This window comes from Pteronotus mesoamericanus, unplaced genomic scaffold (assembly GCF_021234165.1).
Source record: "Pteronotus mesoamericanus isolate MK-2021 breed Mesoamerican mustached bat unplaced genomic scaffold, CSHL_Meso_final contig_2, whole genome shotgun sequence".
NCBI lineage: Eukaryota > Metazoa > Chordata > Mammalia > Chiroptera > Mormoopidae > Pteronotus > Pteronotus mesoamericanus.
Genome location: NW_026555084.1, coordinates 30,388,704 through 30,414,381, shown reverse-complemented (window position 1 = coordinate 30,414,381; position 25,678 = coordinate 30,388,704). Strand labels below are relative to the sequence as shown.

The following is a 25,678-nucleotide window of genomic DNA, read 5'->3' as shown; positions in this document are numbered from 1 at the left end:
GTGGACATACTGAATAACAAGTCCAACGTATTCAGTTCTGTAGCAGAGAATTCAATGTGGATTCCAGGGAAGGCCACCTCTATGCGGCACGTTGCAATCTGAAGACAAGGGCTGTGGGAGGCATTTCCATGACTTGACTTGGCTTTGGTTTCCATTCTTCAGTGTGTCACGCGTTTGCAATGGACCAGCAGTTTCTTTTTGCACAGTAAACATGAGACCTTTATGTATTTAGGAAGTCCTCCCTTTGAAAAAAAAAATGTTCCCATAAAAGAGGGCCCTTTGATTTCAGTTCAAGGGCAAGCCATCTGGCCTCTCCTTGCGTAGCAATCAGGCTGATAGCGCCCGTGGCTTCATTGGAGAAAGCGGAGACTGGCACTTCAAAATCTGTTCAAGGGCCTATTTTTAGACTCTGGCAGCCCAGGGAGGGGTGTTTATTTCATGTTTAATGCAACCTTCCACTTCAAACTCAAAAACGTTCATTTTCCTCTGCTGAGCCGCTATCCAGTCTCTCAAGAAACACTGCCAGCTTTGCATATCCCTATCCTCCCAGATGATTAACTGTTTCAAATTGAAAAGCCCAGAAAATGCAAATCCTGCCGCAGGCCCCTCGTGGGGTAAAAAGACAACTCCAATAAAACGTTTCCAGATGGTTCAGGCATTATTATGTTCTTTGTGTCCTCGAAGCAAGGGAGGGATCCTAAACCAGGCGAGTTAGTAAAAAGTCGTTTGGGGGACTATTTAGCAGCATCTTTTTCAGAAGCTGGTGACGGCCGCTGCATCCTGCGCGTTAGTGAAACGCGGCTAAAGCAGCTGTCGAGCTCGGGCACCGCTGCCCGAGCAGGAGGCTGGAACGGCCGGTACAGTCTCTTGAGTTTCAACCATTCACATCTCTAATCTGCTTTGTCATCTCCCAATGTTTTCTTAACCTGACAGTTTAGGATTTGAGAGCAAACTGTATCTGTTAATCCAAATCACTGGGTCTTACTGCCAGAGAAGAGAGCAGTTTTACTTTTATTAGTTATATTGAGTTTTTACAGCAAAGAGTCTTAAGTGTCATGTTTCTTAGCAGGCCACACCCTACGTGCAATCAGTTTTCCCCCTGAGCAACTTAGGCGCTTTTCTTTCTGTCAGTAAGTCCCTTAAAAGATATCCTCCACCTTTTAAAAGGAGAGACATTCAAGTTACTGCTTATTTTTAGCTTTTGGCCACAAAATCCATAAAAATTGAGTTGCTTCAAAACAGAGGGAGAGAAAGAGTATGGATTCGGAGAGGGTGTCAGGCTGTTTACCTGGTTTCCCACCACGAGCAGGGCAAAGGCATTTCAGCTTCCAGGGCACATTATTCCCCAGGTACACTGTCCTCTGTTGGATACACATATGTAGCATTCAAACAGCAATTCTCGTCTTCAGAGTGTTCGGTCAGCCTGAATCAGCATTGCCCACGGCACGCCTGGGAGAGGGGGCAGTAGCATCATCACCACTTCACAGGTCAGGAAAGTAGGGTGACAGAAGCCGAGCTGTTTGAGTGAGGAAACACACCCAGCCAAAGGCAGCCTGGGAGACCGAACGAACTCCACCCAGCGCTCAGCAAGGCTGTGTGTTAGTAAATACTGAGATAGTTTTACTTAAGCAGCGAAGGGGCAGATTATTAAAGCTTAGTTAATTACTGTATGGATGGGGTTGGCTGTGTGTGAGCAAGCAGTGTCGCAGGGGAGCTACTAACAGGAACTACAGGAACAGGCTTCTTGACACCCATCTCTGTGTGATAACAGCAAAGAAGTGCTCCATATTGAGGGTCCACTCTGAGATAACCTCAGGGTCAGCAAATATCATTGCTATGACACCTATGAGGAGCTACTGTCGTTCCCAGTTTGCGGATTCTAGAAACTAAGGCTTATGTCTAAAATTCCTTGTCCAGCTCACTTGAGTGATTTGAGGTCAGGCTTAGAATCAAATATAAATTCATGAATAATTTATCTGTGGTCCCCAAACAACTGGCCGATAAGTTTAAATGTCAGTCTGAAGGGAAGACCTTTATTGACCAGCTACTCAGCATCGACTTCTCTCTCATTCACGTCACTCAGGCGAAGCAATAGACAAGCACGTCATGTGTAAGAAGCCTGTGACTAGCATACATGTTGCATAAGAGAGTAAGGATACATGACATTTTCAAGAGGCAGAGACAATGAGCCAAATCAAGTGCTGTGCTGATCAGGCCATGCTTGGAATGCTAGTGAGTGTTTACTTTGGTTATTATACTTTAAGGGGACTGAAGCCCAGTAGGAATATATTTAGAGGTGAGTGACTAGAAGGCTAATAGGAACTCTTACGCTGCTAGCAGCAGACCTAAGCGCTCACAGCCATCTTTCACATGAAGGGCTGCCGTGTGGAAGAAAGATAGAATCTGTGTTAGGCACTAGAGCACTGGATCTTAGAATAACATCAGTGGCTTAGAGTTAAAGGGCCAAAGGCTTGTTCAGTGGAGAAAATTTTTGAGAGTCAGATACAGCCTAGCACTAAATTCATTAACCAGGGAGGTACCAAGTCCCAATCATCAGAGTCACTTGATGGCGGGAGCATGCCTTTGGAGCCTCATATGCCAGAGTATGAATCCCAACTCTGCTGTTTGCTCTGATGCTATCTTTAAATTATTTTTTTTTTAATTTTTAAAAATATTTTTATTGATTGATTTGGGAGACGGTGCAGGAAGGTAGAGAGAGAGAAACATCGATTTCTTGCTCCACTTATTTATGCATTCATTGCTTGATTCTTGTACGTGCCTTACCTGGGATCGAACCTGCGACCTTGGTGTATTGGGACAACAATCTAACCAACTGAGCTACCTGGCCAGGGCTGCTCATCTTGTTCTTAAGGGATGCTATCTTGTTCTTAAAGAATCAAATAACAAAAGGGTCAGCCCTCTGTCAAATTTCTTAGCGTACTTCATTGCCAACAAGAGCACCTTGTATATCTTTAGTGTCAGTTTCTTAGTTTTAAGGGAATGAAGTCAATGTGGCATGGGCCTTAGGCGACATGTGCTTTAAAGGCTCAATGTTGTGCGCTGGAGGGCCTTTGATTTCTACCTCCGGGGCAGCCATTGATGGGGGAATGGGGATACTTCCTAAAGGAAATTCCAGATGAACTGAAAGCTTGTTCCAAAGTTTTTGCAGCAGGTCTCTGAAAAGTGTTACTTAAGTGTAAAGAGAGAAAGAGAAATTATTGTAAGATAAATTTTCAGTATATCATAAAAAACATTTATTTCTTAGTTCTGTATTAAGATGTTTTAATGTTATGTGTCACTCATAAGTTGTACTTGAGAAGACTTTAAACTTAGTTGAATGTACTTTGCTTTTACATTCCGTGTCTTCTCCCTTTTATCCTCTTCAACCGTTTAAATGGAGGCATCAGAAATATAGGAAAGAAAAGCCTGAATGCAAGATCTTAATATGTAATATGAAATTTCCCTATACGAATGCAAATTAAATCTGCTGACGTCAAACAACTGAATTAGCATATGTCCATTTTACTTATCATAGCAATTTTGTACACATGATGAGAAGGGTGAGCGGCGAGGCTTAGCTCATTGGTAGAAATTGGAAGGGCCAGTGAGCACTGAGAGGGGCATCCATGATTCCTGGGAGTCAGCCAGGAAACGCGGCCAAGGTAAACGGCTACTGGCAATCCTACTACGGACCGCTTTTTGCTAGGAGTTAGTGCCTACCTAATGCGACATGGAACAGTCCCAACGCAAAATCCCTGAGTAATTTCCCTTTTTAAAGAAGGTCGAAGGCAGCTCAGTGGTTTGAAGAGTGTGAAGGTGTCACCTGGTTACTGACAAAGGAAGCGTATGTTTTTGGAGATATGCTATTTTGAGATTTGTTAGCACCCTTTGAAGATAATTCCATCTTAGAAGATGATTTTCGTCCAATCTTGCATTGCAGTTTGGGTCTAAATCTGGAACAGATTGAGTTTTTGCATCCTATTTTTATTCATCGAAAGATTATGTAAATTAGAATCACAAATGTAGTCGTTTCATCCAAGCCGAGTTAAATTGAGAACGATCCTGCACGGTCCTACCTCCCAACACGCGCCTCACGCGGAAGTAGTCGGCCCCGCCCCTGGCCCCGCCCAGGCCCTCAGCCCTCCCGCGTCGGCGTCGCCCCGCCTCCCCCGCACCTCCTCCTCCGGCGGCGGCGGCGGGGCGAACGTCTTCGTTCTTAGCAAGGGTCTGTCCATCTCTGGCTCTTTGGGCCTCTTTCTCAAACACCCGCCTTCCTCCCTTCGTAAGTCCCTCCCTTTGCCTCTTGTCTGCTTTCAAAATCCATTCCGCAGTTTGCTGAGGCCCTACTTGGTGCTGTTCTGGTTGTCTTCTGCATTTGGAGATGTTTCCTGTCTCTGAGCTAAATAAAGATTTGATCCTTTCAGTCTCACAGTGGAGGAAGTTCATGGAAACCTTGTGTTCAATGCAACACCCTAACAGTAGCTCGAAGGAACCTACACTGGTTTCAACTCTGCGTGGCCGGAAAGGACTCTTTGGTGGATCGGAAGCTTCCAGCCTCACTGGTGGTGTCCGTTGGCGGAGGGGGGCAGGGCAGAGGGTGGCAGGGCAGAGGGTGAAGAAGAAGGGGCGGCCAGGAGAGGGGTTTCACCGTAGCCCCAACTGAACCATCGGAGGGGCTACCAGGAGGCAGCCTCGGGAAATGGAGCGAGGTTCCACTCTGTTTTCATAACTTTCTGGGAACCATAGACTCCATGCTCTCAGCGACATTCAAGTCTGCCTCTATTCATGGCGAACTGCTTAGGGTTTGTTGAGAGACATTCTTCAAAACAAGTTGCTTACTAAGTAGTCTTCGTGGCTACCATAATATTTTTTACATTTTATTGGTAAGAAAACCAGGGTAAAGAAATAGTATAGTAAATGATTCGGGCAGGATCTCAGGATTCCAACCCCGTAACCTGACACCAGAGCCCCGGGATTCTCGGTAAAGTGCGTAGGAAGACCGTGGAAAAGGCGGAACAGGAGGTCTGCTGGGTTCCCACGGATAAACGTACTCCGTGACTTTGCTGCACCTTACTTAAATGAACAAAGACTAAAATCTGTTAATCTTGAGTCTTTTTCTATGAAATTACAGTAGCAGAAACAGAATTTTGGGGGTCCATGTGGGGATTTTTTTCTGTGTGTACCCATAACACGTGCACTCCTTTCTTTTGAGAATGTTTCCTCTCATTACTCAAAGTAAACTCTAAAGTATTTCACCTTAAAGAGAAGAGAGGAAAGGCAATTTCTCTCTAATACTGCTATACATCTGTAAATTAATTATCTAAAATGTGTATTTGTGGGTGTATTCTTAATTAAGAATCAAATTTATTTTTCCTAAATTATAATTATTTTAAAAGCATTTGTTGAATAATTTATTCTTTACCCATCTATTGGAAATACTACACTTTAACTTACTAAATATCTGTATATATGTGAGATTCTTTCTGGATTGTTCATTCTATTCTGTTGATCTATTTGTCTGTTCTTGTGCTATTATCACACTATTTAAATTACTGAAAGATATTTGATATCCTTTGCAAGACATTTTAACTAGTTTTATTCAACCACCCTAGACATTTTAGGATAAGCCTATCAAGAACATTGTTTTAAAAAGTTGGTAATTTTTTTTGTAATTGTATTCTATTTAAAAGGCATTTTAATAAATTCTAATTAATTAATTTAACTATTTTAGAAATTAATTTTTAAAGAAAATACCATTCGATATAGCTAGAAGAAAAATAAAGTACCTAGGCATAAATTTAACCAAAGACGTAAAAGACCTGTATGCAGAAAACTATACAACATTGAAAAAAGAAATTAAGGAAGACACAAATAAATGGAAGCATATACCGTTCTCATGGATTGGAAGAATTAATATCATCAAAATGTCCATACTACCCAAAGCAATTTATAGATTCAACGCAATCCCTATTAAGATACCAATGACGTATTTCACAGAAATAGAACAGGCATTTCAAAAATTTATATGGAACCATAAACAACCCCGAATAGCCGCAGCAATTTTGAGAAAGAAACACAAAGTAGGAGGGATCACAATACCGGACATCAAACTCTACTACAAAGCCACTATACTCAAAACAATCTGGTACTGGCCCAAGAACAGACCCGTAGACCAGTGGAACAGAATAGAAAGCCCAGAAATAAGCCCAGGTCTCTATGGGCATCTAATATTTGACAAAGGGGGCAGAAGCATAAAATGGAGCAATAATAGCCTCTTGAACAAATGGTGTTGGGAGAGCTGGACGGCTACATGCAAAAAATTGAAATTGGATCATCAGCTGACACCATACACAAAAAGAAACTCAAGATGGATAAAAGACTTATAAGTCGCAACACCATCAAAGTCCTAGAGGAGAACATTGGCAGGAAACTCTCAGATATCCCACGCAGCAATTTTTTCACTGATATGTCTCCTAAAGCAAGGGACATAAAGGAAAGAATAAACAAGTGGGACCTCATCAAAATAAGAAGCTTCTGCACGGCAAAAAAAAACATCAGCAAAATGAAAAGGGAGCCAACCCTATGGGAAAATATATTCACTAATGATACATCAGATAGAGGTTTGATCTCCAAGATATATAAAGAGCTCACTCGACTCCACTCCAAGAAGACAAACAATCCAATCAAAAAATGGGCAAAGGACCTGGGCAGACGCTTTTCCAAGGAGGAGATACAGAGGGCCCAGAGGCATTTGAAAGGATGCTCAGCATCACTAGCCATCAGATAAATGCAGATCAAAACCACCATGAGGTACCACCTCACAGCGGTCAGAATGGCCATCATAAACATATCAACAAACAACAGGTGCTGGCGAGGCTGTGGAGAAAAGGGAACCCTAGTCCACTGTTGGTGGGAATGCAGACTGGTGCAGCCACTGTGGAAAGCAGTGTGGAATTTCCTCAAAAAGCTGAAAATGGAACTGCCTTTTGATCCAGTGATTCCCCTGCTGGGACTATACCCTAAGAACACCAAAACGCCAATACAAAAGAACCTATGCACCCCAATGTTCATAGCAGCACAATTTATAATAGCCAAGTGTTGGAAGCAACCTAAATGCCCATCAATAGATGATAGGATCAAAAAGTATGGTACATATACACAACGGAATACTATGCAGCAGAAAGAAAAAAAGAACTACTAAACTTCGCAACAGCATGGATGGAACTGGAGAGCATCATGCTAAGCGAAATAAGCCAGGGGCGAAAGACAAATACCATATGATCTCACCTATAAGCGGAACCTAACCAACAATGCAAAGATGCAAGGAAAATATGACCAGCAACACTGAAAGGAAAAGAAATCAACAGAGACAAGAGGGAAGGAGGGAGGGGGGGCAGGGAAAGGGAAGGGGAAAGTCAAGGAATATATAGCAAGGACTCATGGACAAAACCAAAGGGGAAGAGCTGAGGGAAGGAGGGAAGGAAGGAGGGAGGGGGCAAAGGAAAGTGGTGGGGGGGAGGCAGAGACAAATGTATTTAAAAAAATAAAAAGAAAAAAAAATGCTTTCCCATTCAGGATTATGGTAAATTTTCTATTTATTCAGAGTTTGGTCTTATATTCTTAAGCAGTTGTTAAACATTTCTTATTAGGATTTTTGGCAGTACAATATAATGTATACTATAAAGTTGGCATGGTGATTTTGCAGAAGGTATCAGTCAATTATACAGCCCTTACAAACTTGTTACAATAAAAGAAGTTTTCCTGTATTCTCTCACCACTTTGGACTTCACATAATGAGTGATTTTAATTCCTTTAAATGTGGTTTGATCATTTTGTCTTACAAAAGGACCCAAACATTATTTAAGAAACTCATAAATAAGGTAAAATCTAATTTGAATTCATCCTTAAGTTTTCCTGAAAAAGAACTATAAGGAATTTTAAGCTCTAATTATTGAGGCCCTGGCTGGGGAGCTCAGTTGGTTAGAGAGTCACCCCAAAACACCAAGGTTGCAGGTTTGATCCCTGGTCAGGGCGCATATAAAAAAATCAACCAACAAATGCGTAAATAAGTGGGACAACAAATCTCTCTCCCCAACTCACTCTATCTTTCCTCTTTTAATCTAAGTCCTTCTTTACTATTATTTAAAACTGTAAGTTAGATTGAGAATACATGGTAAGAGTAAATGAAAGCAGTAATGCCTTTAGACTGTGTTTTGTGTAGGCTGTTATCTGTATATCCTTCCCCAGATTTTAATGCACCATCACTCCATTGAGAACCACGGATCTTAATTGAAGAACATTTGATTTTTGTACTTGAAAAGTAGTTGAAAGCTTAAAAGCATTTGGATAGTTCAACTTTATACCAGAGAGAGCTTTCTATTTAATTATTATTTTTGTCAGTTGATTTTATTCCTCAATAGATCTTTTATCTATGGACAGTTTTATGTGTAGTAAGTGTCATTTCTTGGTTTGTTGGGACATTTGTAAAAGTTAACATTTAACCAGAGACACATTTTCTTCTTCATCTATTCTTTGAGTCTGCTTATTTAAATAACACATCACATGTATAAATAGATTTTAATGCTTTCACGTAACTGCCCTCCTTTGGCCTTCTCACCAGCATGGCCCATTAAAGGGCAACTGTATATTCTCCCCGCCCCCTGGGCGAGACACAGACAATGGTTTGCTCGCCGTAGCATTGCTGACCAACAGACTCCCCGCCCAATGGCCTTGTTGTACAGCCACCTCCTTCTTAATGTTCCATTGTAAAAAGCCATTAATACCAACTCTCCAGATTCCTATCTTTGTGTTTTTTTAGTGTGTATGTTATTTCTCATTACACTTTCTAATTGGCACTTTGGGGCAGAGCTATAAGGATACCCTAGGAAAGGACTCGAGAGGAGAGAGAAAGGCCACACGCCAACTGCAGTGGACCTCGCAGTGAGACAGAGGGAACCAACTGCACAGCCACAGTCTACTCAGATGCAAACTCAGGGGATATGAATGTAGCCACACTGTGCCTTCTCTACGTAATTGCAATGACTTTCAAGTTTATTTTGTCATCAAACAATGTTTCAATAAGTGCGGCTTATGCAAATCAACACTCTGGTATGTGAATTATGTATTTATCACACACTCATTAATGCTTGGCCGCATCCTCTGAGGCCAGGGCAGGGGGGAAAGAACAAGAAGTTTAAAGAAAGATTACGTGAAAAGCAAACATATGGAAGAGAAAGGTAATATCTGAGTTGGTCATAAAAAAAAATTATATGTGAGAAGAGAATAAAGCTATTTGTGAGATACATGATTTTATTTAATAGAAAAACAAAATATTTGTCAAACAAGAACATAAAGTATATTTTATGCTGGGCTAATTTTTTTCTTCTTTTTAGATAACTTACATAAGCCTATATGGGGCTGTTTGTTTGGACAAAGAAACCATTTAGGCCAAAAGTGGGTGCCCTCACATGTCATTTCCTCACGCAGATGACAAGTGCCAGGCCCATGGGGGTTGCTCCCTGCTGATTGCGCCTCTCCTTCCCCCCACCTCCTGGATCTTTCTCAACTTTGGGCACCAAAAGTGCCGCTCCCGCCTGTTCCAAGTTCTTCTCTAAGAAACATCTATTTGGACAATATATTTCTTTTTCTTCCTCTTTAAAATCACGATCAATTAATCAGAGTTTGACATAATTAATTATCCCAACACTAGTCAAAGTGAGCTAAATGAAAAATCTGTTAGGCAGTGTCTTTGCCAAAATAAACAAAATCTAACTGTGGATGGGGAGGAGTGAAGATACTGATAATTAAATAACTAAGCAAATAAACCTCTAATTGATCAACGAATCAGATGGAAAGCTAAGTATTAGGGTAAACATCAAACCGTGTGATACGGTGAGCTCTGTGGCACCTTGTTGGAAGAGTCAGGCTGGCCTGGCAATGGCCGCAGGTGCATCTGTGTGGTAGGAATTGAGCTGGATTTAAGAGCTGAGGAGCATTTGAATTGTCAGGACAGTGCCGAAAGGTCAACCTCGGGTGATGGAAAACAGTGACTTTCAAACGGCTTTTTCCCCTTTGCAGAAATTTTTTTGGACTATTACTTTGAAACCTAATACTTAACAGCTTAGAGCAGAGCTGCTCTGATTGAAGGGAAACGGGCCCCAGAGTCCCGTTAATATGCCTTCTTGGTTTCTCCTGCACCTCTGATTTAGCAGATTCCAAACCATCCATTTATATTTCATTCGTATCTGCGCCTTCTGTGGCTTCTTTGAGCCCTAACACCTGAGTCCCATGAGGGAAGGAGCATTTGCTATAATTCAGACCTGAAGCAGTGTCCAAGCAAGCAGTAAGCGGGGAAGAAAATAAAAGGATAATCAGAGAGCATTAAAAAAAATACGCAATTTGTTGACAGGACACTGGGAAGAGGAAGAAAGGAGGAGTCTGAGTTGTGTTTCTATATCAGGAATGAAAACAATTGTGCTAGTTAGAGAACTGGAGAAGAAACTATACTTGTTTCTTTGTTTTAATGTGAAGATGTCTTAGTCCATTTTTCCCCCTTTTAATATAATACTTTGCTGAGATAGGCATTGAAGCAGGGACTTAAGGACCAGGCTTATTCCAGTTGGATCTCTAATTCTCTTTTCTGAAAAGCTGGAATCTGCTCACAGGCCTGAGATGTGCGTCCAGGCCTTGGCCCTGCGCCGCCTACAACCTGCCCGGCCCCTCGGGATGGAGTGAAAAGACGACACAGTCCTGCCTTCCGGAAACTCCCAAATTTCTTGGGAAGACATGTATTTGGATGAAGAAACACATGTAAAATTAAAACTGGGTTAAATAGTGGGGAAGAATGGTATTTAATGTCAGGAAACCATACCAGCCCTGATCTGGCCAGAGAAAAGTATCCGTGAGGCCATGACGTTTAAGCTGAGCAATAGTTAAGCAGCAGAAGAAATGGGATTGAAAGATGGGAGAAACTTCCCAGGAGAGGGAAAGGCATAGGCAAAGGCACTAAGGAGGGAGGATGCCAATATGGCTGGAGGATGGGGGGTGAGAGTTGGAGAGAAGGCTGGAGAGGAATGAGTGCATTATTTAAGAGCATTACTCGTATTATCGTAAGAGCATTGGCTGTCATGGAAGGGGAAAAGGAGTCACGTGACCTATTGGAGTCTTGGAAAGATGGCTCTTGTCATGGAAAACTGTCTGTAGTGGCTGGTAGAGACATGGTCAAACAAGTGACAATTGCAGAAATACAGAGAAAGTTCTTGGTGTCCTGGACCGGAATGGCGGCCCTAAAGATATAAAGAAGAGAATCAAGATCCAGGAGATAGGAGGTCAAATAGATTGGAATTTGTGCTAAGGGTTAAGTGAGAGCAATGACAAATTAATGATATATTAAGGATAGTATCTCCTGACATGGCATCATTATTGCAAAAATCACTTTCCCAATTTAATGTTTACTTTTTAATTTTGTTTATGGTGCTTTTGATATAGGAATTTTTATGTTAATGTACTGTTAAACTCTATTATTTTTATTTTTAATTTTTGCTGATACTTTTGTTTTTTCTTAAAAAGGATTTCTCCAACATGCTTAGAAGATGTAAATATTTACAATATATTCTTTCCATTCTTTTACAGTATCTTGTTCTTTTTGTAGGCGGTGGTACTAGTAGGATTTAAGTCTTTAATACATCTCAGATACGCATGTATATACAGACGTGCATACACACATATACATGTATATGTATATAATGTATCTAGTACAAGATTTGAGATAGGTATGAATACAAATTTTTTTCTTTTAAATAGCTAATTTTCATATAATCCATATATTAAATTATTATTCCAAGTCATTTGCATTTTTGTGAAATATTTTCACAATGAATATGTCACTGAGATTAGCCCTATGAAATATAATTAAACATGATATTCACGTGAAGAGTTTAAATGATGTGTCTAAAGAAAACCCCTGTAAACATTATGTAAAATAAATTTAAAATGCCCTTTAATATTGGAAGCAATACTGTTGAAAATAGAGGCATGAAAAAAATCCAAAAGCTAGTGGGATTTGGAGTGTATAGTTTTGTTTATAAAATATAGTTTTTAACTCATTGATTAAACTAATCATAGTTATATTCCTCAGATCTCATCCATTTTCTCCTTAGAATCCCATCTTTGCTTTTTAGGTCTAAAAAATAAGTCTTTTATTTTTCCTGCTCAGACAAAAATTTTTTTTAAAAAATGTCTTTTAACCCATTTTGAAAGATAACCATGCAGACTTGAAACCGTTGTCCCTTATGAGGGACACTCTAATGAGTGCACTGTGAAACTCACTGGGTCCCGTGAAATGACCGGGATGGGCAAAAAGTAGGTTTACAGTTGTTCATATGGAAAAAGACATGCAGGTGACAGTATTACAGTAGCTTTATGAACTTTGTGTTTTGCGGACTCACAGCTATAAACCTCTTTTTGCCCGCCCCTGTATAAATTAGCTTTTTCTGTTGTGAGAAACAAAGATGAGTTATAGCCAGTCTCCAGTAAGGAAATATAAGTGTAATTAGAAAGTCAAAATGACTCAAGAAATTGTGTTTTTATTTCCAGAAAACTTAACTTTTAAAGATTAGGCTTCACTTATTTTTAGTTTAGCACCATCTTGAAAACACCTACCTGTTAATTAGAGCTGTGACTCCCGTCCACTCCCACAGCAGTGCTGTGCCCATGCAGAAGTCTACAGTGCCATAATTAGGATTTTTCTTCTAAGAAAAACATTATACTAGACATCCTGCCATGCTTATGTTATTTTAATTGGGTGTTTAGCTCTAGGGAGCTTCATAATTTATCATAAAACTTTAATGTTAATAAAATCAGCTGGAAGGAAGCACTACTTATCTCCTTGATTATACCATAAGGAATTAGATCTTAATTTGAGTCTTTCTTTTCTTTTCTTTTTTTCTTTCTTTTTTTTTTTAAGCTAATGAGAGTGAAGAGTTTTAAGTGGATCAAGGGATGTAAGCACTATAACACAGTGCTTCACCAACCATTGCCTATGACCCACGTGAAAGAAAAATCACACAGGGCAGAGTTAAACAGGCAAGGAAGGCTTTAGTCAAGACTATTGCAACAGGGGAGAGTGATTCAACTACTGCTGAAACCAAACGCAGGAGAGTTTTTAAACACTAGGGGGAGCTAGTGGAAGTAGACTGGAGGACTCAACAGGAACTTTTGTCGATGTGATCAAACCATCTGTGTTTGCTAATCTCTGTCTGTGGAAGGTAGACTCCACCCCCTCAGGGAGACTGGGAGATAGGGACTCTTTCTTGATGAGTATATTTCCCAGAGATGGCCCCCTTTGAGAAAGACATTCCTACACTGTAAAACTGAAGAGAGACAGGAAGAAGATCTATGTCTCAAAGAGGCAGTCGAAGAATTTACAATTAAAAGTGTTCTGAAGAAAATGCTCTTTAAAAAGGGAGGTCAGGGACCTATAGTCTAAAGTTTAGTGAAGTAAAAACAATGTTCAGGTCCTCTTGGCCACCCGTTGGTAGACTGCTAGATTTCTCTTGATGATCCAGGAACTGATTAAAAAAAAACAAGTTCTTTCTTATAGGTAAATGATACACAATCTTAAAATCTTTAAACTTTATGTATAAAGGTTACTTACTAGTAACCTACTAAAGTAGTTATATTGGCATATAACAGGGATGGCTCTGCAAGAAATGTTGCCATCTAGAGTTTATTAAATAATAATAGTACACATAGCTATTAAGCACTTAATCTGTGCCAGACATTCTTTTGAGCATGTTGCACAGGGTGTCGAGAACAGTCCATGAGTTCACTTCCCAGAAGCTGTCACTTGGCCAAGGTCAGACTGGGAATGAAAGAGCAGGTCTCAAAACCAGGCCTGTGACTCCATGGCCAAGATTTGGCCCAAAGTAGACATGCATGAGCACAAGATGAAAGAATGGCACTGGAGCACGCGGGAGAGGTCCACTTCTCTTTCCTGAAGTGACTGAAATGTCCCCAGAGCCGGGCCTGCTTCCACGCCACTTTAACAGTTCCTACCCACGCCTTAGTTATGTCCTGTTTCTTGAATGGGAGAATCTTTTCTTCATGCCGGTGGCAAAGACCTTCTTCCGGTTTTGCTTTCATCTTCACTTACTTTGGTCTTCCAGCAGCACTTCATTTATTTGTGCAGAAATATTATTAACCTGACACTGCCCAGCTTGATAGAGAATCATTTTAGACTCCCGGAGTCATTTCACATTCCAGTGGCACAAAGCAGGCATGGCGGTGAGTGTGCGCGACCTTTCTCCCTGCTTGGACGATTCCACCAATTACAGCTGGTAAAGCGTTGTGCGACCACCATCAGTCACGGTCCGGCAGCGCTGGCCTGCGCGGCTCTGCTTCAGGGAGATGGGCAGGTTCTGAGATATGTGCCAAATCCTGTACAACACAGATACATGAAATCATCTATTACAGTTTACTGTTTGATCTAAAGAAGCATTTAGAAACCTAGGACATAAAATGGAATGCTGAGAATTTTTCATTAGAGAATTAAAGTCCTTTCAGTACCTGTTTTGACCCCTTATTAGTTGTCAACTCTTTTGGGAGGCATGTGTTAATTTAAAAGAATGAATTATAAATATTTTATTAAGTATCAGGTGCAGGCTACCCCCTGGAAGCAGACCATCTAGAAAGGCATATGGTCAAGTGAAGCAGCAAGTACAATATGGTATGATTAGGACAATGAGCACTTGTCAGAATTATATAGCTGTTTATGAATTTATGTATTTATTGCTTGTCTCCCCCCGCAGACAGTTAACTCCATGAGGGCAGGGAATATGTTTCTTTTGTTGCTCTGTCCATAGCAATGGACACATTTTAGAAGCTCAATAAATATTTTTAAATGAATGTATAAGGTAACTGAAAATGTTGGGGAGGATTGGATCAGGAAAGGTTTGGTCAGAATATATTTGAACATAGATCTACTGACATATGAAATTTCCCCATAGACCAATTAACATTGAACACTCCGTAACGGCCCTTCTTTTTGTTGGAAGGTCATCAAATATTAGCTCCTTGCAAAGAGCACTCCAAATTGCCCTGAGGTTACTATAGAAACATCAATGATGATCAATAAAAATTGTTAGAGAATCAAAGTCCCTAATCACAGAAGTATATGTCGTCCTTTATACAAAATATCACATTTACCTCCGTCCTTATCTGCCCCATTCTTATACTTTCTACATTAGTGAATTTCATGATATTCATACAGAATTATATAAGCTCATTTTAACTCTTTCATGAGGTAAAATGGTTGGTTGCTTGAATGTTGAGAGAATAGAAATTAGAAAGCAGCTTCAACAACAACTAAGAAAATCTTTAGCTTTAGCACCTTTAGTTAAATAGGAATCTACTTGGGATTTGAAAGTTTTCATCACTGGAATAAAACCCATGAATTAGAAAACAGATTCTCTTCTTTCTTTTTTTTTTTTTTGGAAAGTGAGGTGTGATTTTATGCAGGATCGGTGTCATCACACAGTTGATACATTCCTTCCAATTGATACAACATGTGCATTAATGTCTTTCAAACTTGTGAGGCCACTATCTTTACATTCTGTTTCCCAAAGGTCTTGAAAGCCTAGTTTGGAAGCAATAACCTGTCTCCTTCTTATTGTTATTAGTTATTGTATGAAAAATTAAATCACCCATGTAGGGGGTACTTAAACCATATTGGTATTATTATACATGCATAAAGAATGTGTGCAAAGTGGCAACTCGACAACCTCTTGCCTCTTCTCTGTAATAAATTATGAGTAGAAAAAAAAGTTTAAGGACATAATAGATGCAAAAATTTACTTAACAGTTTACCAAAAATTGTACACTATCTACAAGGGAAGTGAATTGAGTAGGTTTTGACAATCATCCATTATCATCCCAACTGTGTATCAGGAAGCATCTACATGGCCACTGTATGAAGGTACTTAATCCGGATAAATCAGGTGAATTGGTGAGCAGTTGAGTTCAATGATCATTGGTGGGTTTTTCATTGGAGCATTATTTTATTTCTCACAGGGTAATATAAATTAAGGTATATAGAGTTGACTGAAAAATGATTATGTGCTATGATAACATAAACTGAAATCTGAGGAACTTAGTAATTTCTTTCTGATTTTAAACCTCTTTGATATTTGCATAAGATAGCATGTGTCCAAAATACTCCCTGCTGGGAAATCTCTATCACATGATAATTTTATATTATTTGAAAGTATTTTTAAACTGTAGAGAATATTCTGTTGAGAACACTTGATTATATATAATATCTGGGAGTTATTTTATGTTGTCTGACAGGCACTTCTTTTTAACTCAAGTAGCTAACCAAATTAAATGCAACAGTTTTAATGTTGCACATTACCCAGGTAAGACGTTTGGATTTCAACCCAGATTGAACAAAGGGGCATCATAAAAAACATTAGCACAGAGCTGAAATTAACATATACAAGTTTATCCAGTTGTTTTTGACAGGATCCCTTTGGTCACAAGTGACAGGCCGATGGCCCATCATTTAGCCAGAGGAGGAACTGCTGTCCCAGGACACTGCAGAGTCTCAGGTTGGCCCAGCCGTAGGCACAGCACAGCACTGTGTCCCGGGCTCTCAAGAGCCCTGGCTTCCTTGTCACTCCTCTGCCCTCACCTGGGTGGCAAGGTCTGCATTCCTTTCCATGTGCAAAATGTGAACCGATAGCAGAGGGAAGCATGTGTTGCTACCCTGAGAGAGATCTTGCCCATGAATGAAGCTACTCTGAATCAAATTTCATGACAAAGCATATTAATTGGCCAAACTGTGACTTGTATTCCTCTTTAGCTGAGGATCATGTGAATAAAAGGAAAAGAAAATGTTTTGCCATCTTAAATCATTTTTAAGAATACAGTTCAGTGGCATCAACTATAGTCACAATATTCACAATATTGTGCAACAAGCCTCTGGAAGTTTTTCATCTCTCAAAACGGAAGTCTATGCCCATTGAACAACTCCCCAACCCTCCACCCCACCGGAGATTACCATTCTATTGAATACCTTCTGTTTACGTGAGTTTCCCTATTTTAGATACTTCAGAGAAGTGGAATCCTGCCATATATATCTTTCTGTGACTGGCTAATTTCACTTAGTATAATGTCCTCCAGTTTCATATATGTTGTAGCATGTGACAGAATTTCAAAAGGAAAATGTTTAAAAAAATGTTTTTCGTTACTTTAAAGAGACATTCAAGAACATTAATACCCCCAGGCAACTTAAATTCATAAAACAATCATAAAGTTTCTGGGACTGAAAGTAGCTGGAAAATACACTCTTCGTTTTTCATTTTTCAAATTCAAATTCATTCAAAGCACTGTGGTTACAAAAAAAAAGTTAAAATCATACCTATAGCCTTTGGACTACAAGTTTTCAACACCTAATGCTTTTAAGTACACTCTGGGATGATTAAAAAAAAATGAGACAAAATATTTTAATTCTTCGCGTGTAGTTTTGATTAAACCTTTTAAAGGTAATTATTGATTTACAAGCAGTTGTAAAAAGGTAATGCAAAGAAATTCCTTGTATTCCTTAACTATGTTCCCCCAATGACAAAATCTTATAAAACAGTAGTTAAATATCACAGTCAGGGTAGCGACATTGATGTAGTCACCTGGTCTCATTTGCATTTCTTCAGCTGTACTTGTGTGTGCACACATACATGTATTTAGTTCCGCGCTATTTTATTACATGTGCAGTAAATTTTTAGAGTTTGTGGATCAGATCTGGCCATTTTCAAGGTATCATTATTCTTAGAAATCTTAGTAGCAAAATAATGCTTTTAATTTTATGTGACAACTTATTCAAGCTATACTCTAACTTTTTTAAGCCTCTCTATAATTATGGAACATATATGTGTATTTTTTAATATTTAGAACTAGGGACTCTTTTCATTGTGTCATTATCGCAAGAGAAGTAGGACACACCTTAGGAACATTACTGTTAGTATTTGAAGACAATAATTGAGGAAAAATAAGAGTTTCGACCTGAAAATTTACTATTTGGCTTAGAACTATTACATTTACTGACCTTAAAGAATAAAAGATCATTAGTCATTTGCATTAAGGGCAATAAAACTTTTCATGTAGTCATGTAATATTGCATACCTAAATCATAGAGAATAAAGTGAGTAAATATTTGTGAGGCAAATTAACCAACTCTGAGGTACAAATGCACCATTATATTTTATACCACTCTAATGATTTATCTCCTTGTTTACCTTCATAAATTATTCACATTTGCAGAGTCTGTACTTCCTAGAACAAGAATCCTTCCTTTTCTCAAATCCTCCTTAATCTCTTACACAGAAAGAGATTCAAAGAGAATTTTCTAAGTTAGAGGGTTCTTTCTTTTTAGGAAAAATGGAATGGCATAATGGGAACAAAATAACTTGCACTAAATCGGAAAAAAGCTTCTTTACACAAATAAATGAAGGAAATGTTCTCCTTAATAGAAAAGCATAAATGCAACTATGAAAGATGTCTGTGAATAGCTCTTCAATCGTGGCTTAGCCTCTTATTCCCCCTTCATTTCAGGAGAGACCTCATTATGTCATTCAGTTTTTTAGTTTTTAACTGATGATCTGAAGTCAAATGACGGCCGTACTGAGTATATTTGGATGATTTTCTGAGGCAAACTTAATCAAGGGCATTCTAACTTACTCATTCCATACCTCCACTAATAATAATAATGAACACAAATAGCAACTACAGTGATAATAACAGCTAACTTATAACTCCAATAGCAGTTACTGTATACCAAATACTCCTCTAAGTCCTGAATTGTTCCGCTGATCCATTGTACCCTTTTTTAAGCCTACACTTCTGCATGTTTTTACTTTACCATACACTTGTCCCAGTGCACCTCTTAGTGCCTCCCGAGCGGCCTGCGTCACACGCGTGGAGCTCTGGAGCCAGTGAGCTAGCGCGTCTCCGTGCCCTGGACTCTTCATTGCTATTCCACTTGTTAGCCTCCTAAACTTTCTTCTTTTCTGTCCCTACTGAGCTTTCCACAAGTGTCTATTCTTTTCCTTCCGCTTTGGTTCTCATGCCTGTGATAGTTTATTTTTTATTCTTTCTTTCCTGGTTCTGTGAATGAACATCGTTTCTCACCGGCACCTCCCTGAGGCCTTGTATTTCCACTCTGTTGTTTAGCAAGATCGAGGAAAATGCCTCTTACATGCGGTAAAGCAGTTGCTTCCAGATTCCCTTCACTTCCATGGCTTTGGGTTTTCGTTTAGTGTTTTGAGGGGAGCAGGCGGGGAGGCGAGTTTTTCATCTCCTTTTTTTTAATAGAAACTTTGTGTTAGAGCCATACTCTTTCCCTCTTTTTTAGAAAACATACTTATCACTGGAAAATTACTCTCCCCTAGACAAGCCCTTCACCATAGATTTATTTTTTAATTAAACCTATTGGGGTGACATTGCTTAATAAGGTTATATAGGTTTCAAGTGGACATTTCTATGATACATGATCCATATATTGCATTCTGTGCCCACCATCCGAAGTCAAACCTCCTTCCGCCACCAGGGACTTATGTTGGCAGAGGTGTTTGTTACAGCTCTCGGCTTGCTGATCTCCGCAAGAAAAAGCATTGGCCCTGCCTGCTGTCTCAGATTAAACCTGCTTCATGAAAGCGTGGCTTAACTGTTTAACTCTCTGCTTTCTGTGCTTCTCTCTCTCCTACTTCCTGTCTCCTTCCCAGGAACAAAACGTTTCCACCAGGGCTTATCCACCCTCCCCGGTCACCTCAGTCCCTGAGCACACACTCATGTACACGCAATCAGTGGACGCCCTACACTGGCAGGCAGTACACAGCGTCTGGCAGAAATAACACCATTCAGTGTGGTTGGCAGGGCACGTGAATGTCTCGCACAAGATGGACAGCAATTTCAACATTTCACCCAAAATGCCATATGGTGTTCTTGAGTGTGATATTGGTATGTTACAGAATTACATGCTTGTGATTTTGTAATAAAAGATTATGTAATAAAAAAGGGATGTTACTTGTGCCGGACGCTGTATTTTTCCTGGGTATTTCCGAGATCTGCTATTCTTGAACCCTTTTGCCACTGACATTGCTCTGCTTGGCCTTTTGTCTCCACTTTGCTTCAGATGATCCTGCTCAACCTCATTGGCTTCTGGAAATTCTACACATATTTTAGTGACTACGTATTGTTCCAGTGTCTCCCATTTTAAAGCTGGAGGTTGCTGTATTTTATTTTTAACATTCCCAATGTCTTTTTAAAGCTAGCCTTATTGAGGAATAATTCACAGTCTACGAAATTCTTCCCTTGTAAGTGTACAGTTTAGGAATATTAAGTAAATGTATCCAGATGTGCAATAGTTACCACCGTCTAGTTTTTTGAACTTTGCATTGCTCCAAAAGTTGCATTGTGCCTAGTTGCAGTCAACGCCTCACTGTTTCTTTTAAGATTTTAATTGCTGAAATGGAAGCCCTTAAATTACAAAGCTGTGATCACTCCAGAAAATTACCTGTGCCATGTTTTTGATATTAATAAATCTAAGGGGGAAACGCCAGTTTAATCTGGTAGAAGATTAATAACACACAGCAGTATTTCAGCATTTGTTCTTCCAGTCCCTGGCTTTCGTGATAGAGTTGTCTGTGGCTCTCAGATAATTTCCTTCCCAGAGGGTGCGACATTGAGCAGCGCCCCTGAAGCTCCAGGGCCAGTCAGGACACACTGCTGTGATTCCGTTTCTGCGACAGGATTTCTCCTTCAGATTAAGGCTCTGCGGGGACCGCGACCTCCACTGAAAGCGCTGTAAAGGAGAGCAGACTAACTTAAAGTAGAGGTTCTGAACTATTTCAAACAAGGTAATATAGTTTTAGAAGGAAATTTTACACTTTCAAACAATTTTGCTACATTCAAAATTTAGTAGCAAAACTGCCTATTTCTTCTAGCTTTAGTGATAATGACATTTTTCTCATTGGACCCTTGGTTAAATCAACGGTCTTGAGCCTTGGTTTCCTGAAATCCCTGCAACAATTTATCTTTCTTCTAGTAAAATGTTGAGGACATTTGTGAGCGTGCCTCAATGGCATGTTAGATACAGTGAATCCCTGAGTATATGCGGTCAAATTATAGCTTCCAGGCGTTCCCAGAAACGAATGAAGGTGGAGCAAGCCAACTGAAGGGTGCTGCTCTCATTCTCTGAAAACTCCCGGCTAAAGAGAACAATCTCGGGGCCAGGCTGGCAGACCCCTGAACTACTGTCTGTGCACAGTTAACATTTATGACGTGTTTCCTGTGGGCAGACACAACGCTGACATTGTATATATATTTGCTCTTACTGAGAAACAGTTTAATGTACATTGAGGTGGTTGGCGTTTTCCCTTTTCTAGATAAGGAGACTGAGATTTAGACAGATTGGCTAAGAAATGGATTAGCGGTTATGGAGCTGGTATTCAAATTCAAATCTGGCGGACTCCATAGCTAGACTCTTAAACATCCTCATGTAGAACGTCCTCTTGTCAGTCCTGTATAGCTTGTGCCTCCCTACATACATACAAAAGGAGATTTGGGTATGCTCTATGCTCCTCAATGGAAAATATGGCAAGTTCAATATGTTCTCATTATTACTGTACTACCTGGAGTATGTATTAACGTGCTGTTTTTAAAGATTGCCCCCAACACTGTCTTGGTCTGCTTGTAATATTTCTGTGAAGGAATACATTAGAAAGATAAGCACTATAGAGACAGCTTAGGTTGTAAATGATGAGCAATGCAAGTTAGTTAAACATTTCAATACTAAGGTATTATTTGTTCTATAACAAAATGTCACCTTCATCGGATTGTGCAGCATGAACCCTATCAGTATCCCTAAAGGAGCTAATAAGTCTGCAGTCTGGCAGCTTCCCTCTGAGCAATGTTTCCTATTTAATTTAGAATGTTTCCTTTTTACGTTAAGAAAGCATGCCTTACAAATAAAATGGTTTCCGATAGCCAATACTTTAGAGGTGGTATAATTAGTAGTCTCTCTGTGATCTGAAGTTTTTTAACCTTCCTGCACATGGAAAATTACATAGAGTAAAATATTGAAACACTCTCAGGTGAAAAATCATAATACTGCAAAAATGGAGATATAATAGCCCACTGCATATTATGGATTTAATTTGATTTAACATAAATCATAGTTTCAAATAGCAACTGGCATGTGTTGTCAGGAAAAAAAAAAGATTGGATGCAACTGAATTAATCTTGAATCAAATCCAAAATCCTTCTCGAAATATCTAATGTTGCAGTCGTCAAAGTCAAAAGATGTTGATTTGAAAAATCTGAGTATGGAAAAACAACCAGGCGAAATACTGGAGATAAAGAATCTGCTGTGGTCTTGGTCTTAATCCTTTTAGGTCACCTTCTCTAGGAAAACTTCTGGGAGGTATTTTCTCTTGCTCTCCTTTCCTCTCTCTCTCTCCGTCTCTCTCAATCTCTCTCTTTCTCTCCCCACCCCCATATTCACACTCACATTTATGTACATACATATCAGAAAACTCTACCCAATTCTACATGCATGTATATGTACCCTTTTAAAATATTTTATTAATTGGAATATAACAGACAAACACATCCTAAGTTCAATGAATATTCCCAAATTGAATACATACATTTAACCATGACCTAGATAAACATTAAAGCATTCTAAACCTCCCAGCTCTCTTTCTTGATATTTAATCACTGCATAGGTTAGCTTTGCCTGTTTCTGAATATCATATAAATAGAAGCAAGCAAATGTATTTTTTGTATATGGCTTCTTTCACTTGTTTGCGAGGTTTGCCCACAGTGCTGTGAGTAGTAATGTCTCACTTATTTTAATTAATGTATTGTTTTCCAGTAAATGAATATACTCTATTCATTTCTCTATTGTACATTCAATGTCCAATTACATTACTTTCAGTTTGGAGGTATTGTGAATAACGCTACTATGAAATTTCTTACATATGTTTAGGTGTATGGATGTATGCATTTGTATCAGATGCATATCTAAGAGGGAAATTACTGAGTCACGGGTTTTAGTGGTACAGCTTTCCACGTGGCTGAACCAAGAGTCATTCTCACCGGCCCTGTACCAGAGTTCCTCACAGTGCACATCAGTCTGTTGAGTTTTAGCCACTCTTGTAGGTCCATGTTATCACATTGTGACTTTAAGTTGCATTACTCTGATGATGAATGAACTGACAAATGTAGTTGGATGTTTATCAGGTATTTGCATATTCTCTTTTATGTGAAGTGCCCATTCAGGTTTTCTTCTCATTTTTCAATGGGTTTGTCCTTCTTTCTTACTAATGTGTGTGGGTTCATTACATATTCTGGTTATTATTTCTTTTTTTGTAAGATCTATTAAAAATATTTTCTCCCACTTTGTAGTTTTTATTTTATAATCTCTTAATGGTGTTTTTGAGGAACAGCGTTCTTAATTTTAAAGCAGCCTAATTTACCAATCTGCTTTTATGATTAGAACATTGTGTCGCTTTTAAAAAATGTTCACCTAACCGAAAGTCATGCAGATATTGCTGTATTAACTTTCAGAAATTGTATTTGCTTACCTTTTATATTCATATTAACAATTGACATCTGAGTTTTTTTTAATTGTAGAATATAGGGGGTCAGCTTTTCCATTTTTCATATGAATTTCCAAATGACCTTGTACTGTGTACTGAAAAGACCACCCTTTCTTCACTCTTTAGCGTCATGTTTGTTATATAATCAAGTACTTAGTCCTAAGGCATGTGTATGTTTGTTTATGGATTATTTTGGTCCCTTGTTCTATTTATGCTTATACCAATATCATACTTTCTAAATTTCTTTAATTTTTAATTTGTTATATTTTTAAGATTGTTCTGATTATCCTTGCCTTTTCATTTCTATATAAATTTCAGAACCAACTTGTTAATATTAATAGCAACTTTTTATGATGGGATTTGTAACAGAATTGCACTGAATCTATATGTCAAGTGGGAGAACTTGGTATCTCACATATATTCTAAACCAATCCCAACTATATTGCAAATATATCCCAGCTATATTTAAAGAGGATAATAGACTGTGATTAAGATGAGTTTAGTCAAGGACTACAAGATGGTTTCCTATTAGAAAAACAACCAGTGCAACCATAACAGAAAAAAAAAAAAAAAAGACATCACAGAATCTTCTCAATGGGTAGAGGGGGAAAAAAAAAACAAAAACATTTGCTCAACATCAAAATTCACTCATGATAAAAACTCCTTGCCAACGAGGATTAGGAAGGAACATCTTTAATGTTTTAAAAAGAGTTTGACTCTGGGATTGAACCAAGGATTCTGTTACCCCACATTTTACTGAAAATTCTGGCCAGCAACAAGGAAGATAACTCAGACATTTTACTTAGCTGCTGGCATCTGCAGAGTGAGCGTGCCAAAAGGCAAGAGTCGCTAATCTGGAAACTGGCACAGTGTCACTTCTGCTGTGGTCTGTTAGCTAAGATAGTCACAGAGTCACCCAGATTAAAGAGAAGGGGACTTAGACCCGACCTTCCGATGGGAGGAGTGTCAAATTTATCATCACCAATCTGCCACAAGTTCTTATATGTCAGGAGCTATTTATGTTTTACATTAAAATTTGACCCCTTGTTGGCTGGGATAACCTGCGCTCCAGTTTGATTGAACGTAACATTGTGAGTCATTAACTCGCTTCTTTGGGGTCTTCCCAGGCTGTGCTTTGCTGGGTTTGAGCCCTGAATTTTGCTGTGGTGTGTGTTGTGGCAAGGCTCATCCTTTCACTACTTAGAGCCACGTGGGTTCTGCTTGTCTATTTCATTTTGTTTTTCTCTTGGCCTAATTGCACAAATAAATCTACCTTCATTTTAAGGATAGCATGTCCCTCAGACATAGTTTACATACATATTTTATCTCTTTTTATAGCTATTTAATAGTATTAAATAGATATCCTAACTTTTACATTTATATTAAATATATATATGAATATATGAAGATATATGTTGTGTGCTTGTGTGTGTGTGTGTATATCTCCAAACTTTTACCTGCTCTTTCATATTTCTATTATTTTGATAAATTTTCTCATCTCTTCTATTCTACCTTTGTTTTCCACAGATCTCTTTTTATGCTTCTTGTAATGTAGCTATCATTGGTTTTATTATCTTCTTTAAGCTCATTTATTCATTCACTGAGTTCTTTTTATGGAGATTATATTCTCTTTAATTTATTTGGTTGGTCCCTAACTTTCACTTGCTTTGGATATGTATTCTTAAGTTTGCAGTATTTCTTTTCTCCTTATTCATTAATATATTCATGGATTCCTCCACCTCTTCCTTTAGTAGTCATCTTGAGTAGGTGAGATGCAGGTTTCTTTATGGATTGGCAGAGGAGGGATCAGCTGGCAGTTTGAAGTGTGATCTCATAATTCAACATTTCCTTGATGTTTGTTTCTGTCTGAAGCAGTGAGCTTGTTCTAGACTAGCAGAGGGACCTTCTGGTGCCGAAGGATGTCAAGCATGTCTAATCTGGGATTTGATCCCTTAAATCAGGAGCATAGATCAATATGGTTTCTGTCCCACCTTACTTTACCAACAACTTACTCTGTAAAGATGGCA

General features: G+C 39.0%; 1 protein-coding gene across 1 annotated transcript in view; it reads left to right on the top strand.

Moving 5' to 3' along the window:
* CHSY3 (chondroitin sulfate synthase 3) overlaps positions 1–25,678 on the top strand; it is a 246,880-nt gene that overhangs the window by 218,876 nt on the left and 2,326 nt on the right. The window lies entirely within an intron of this gene.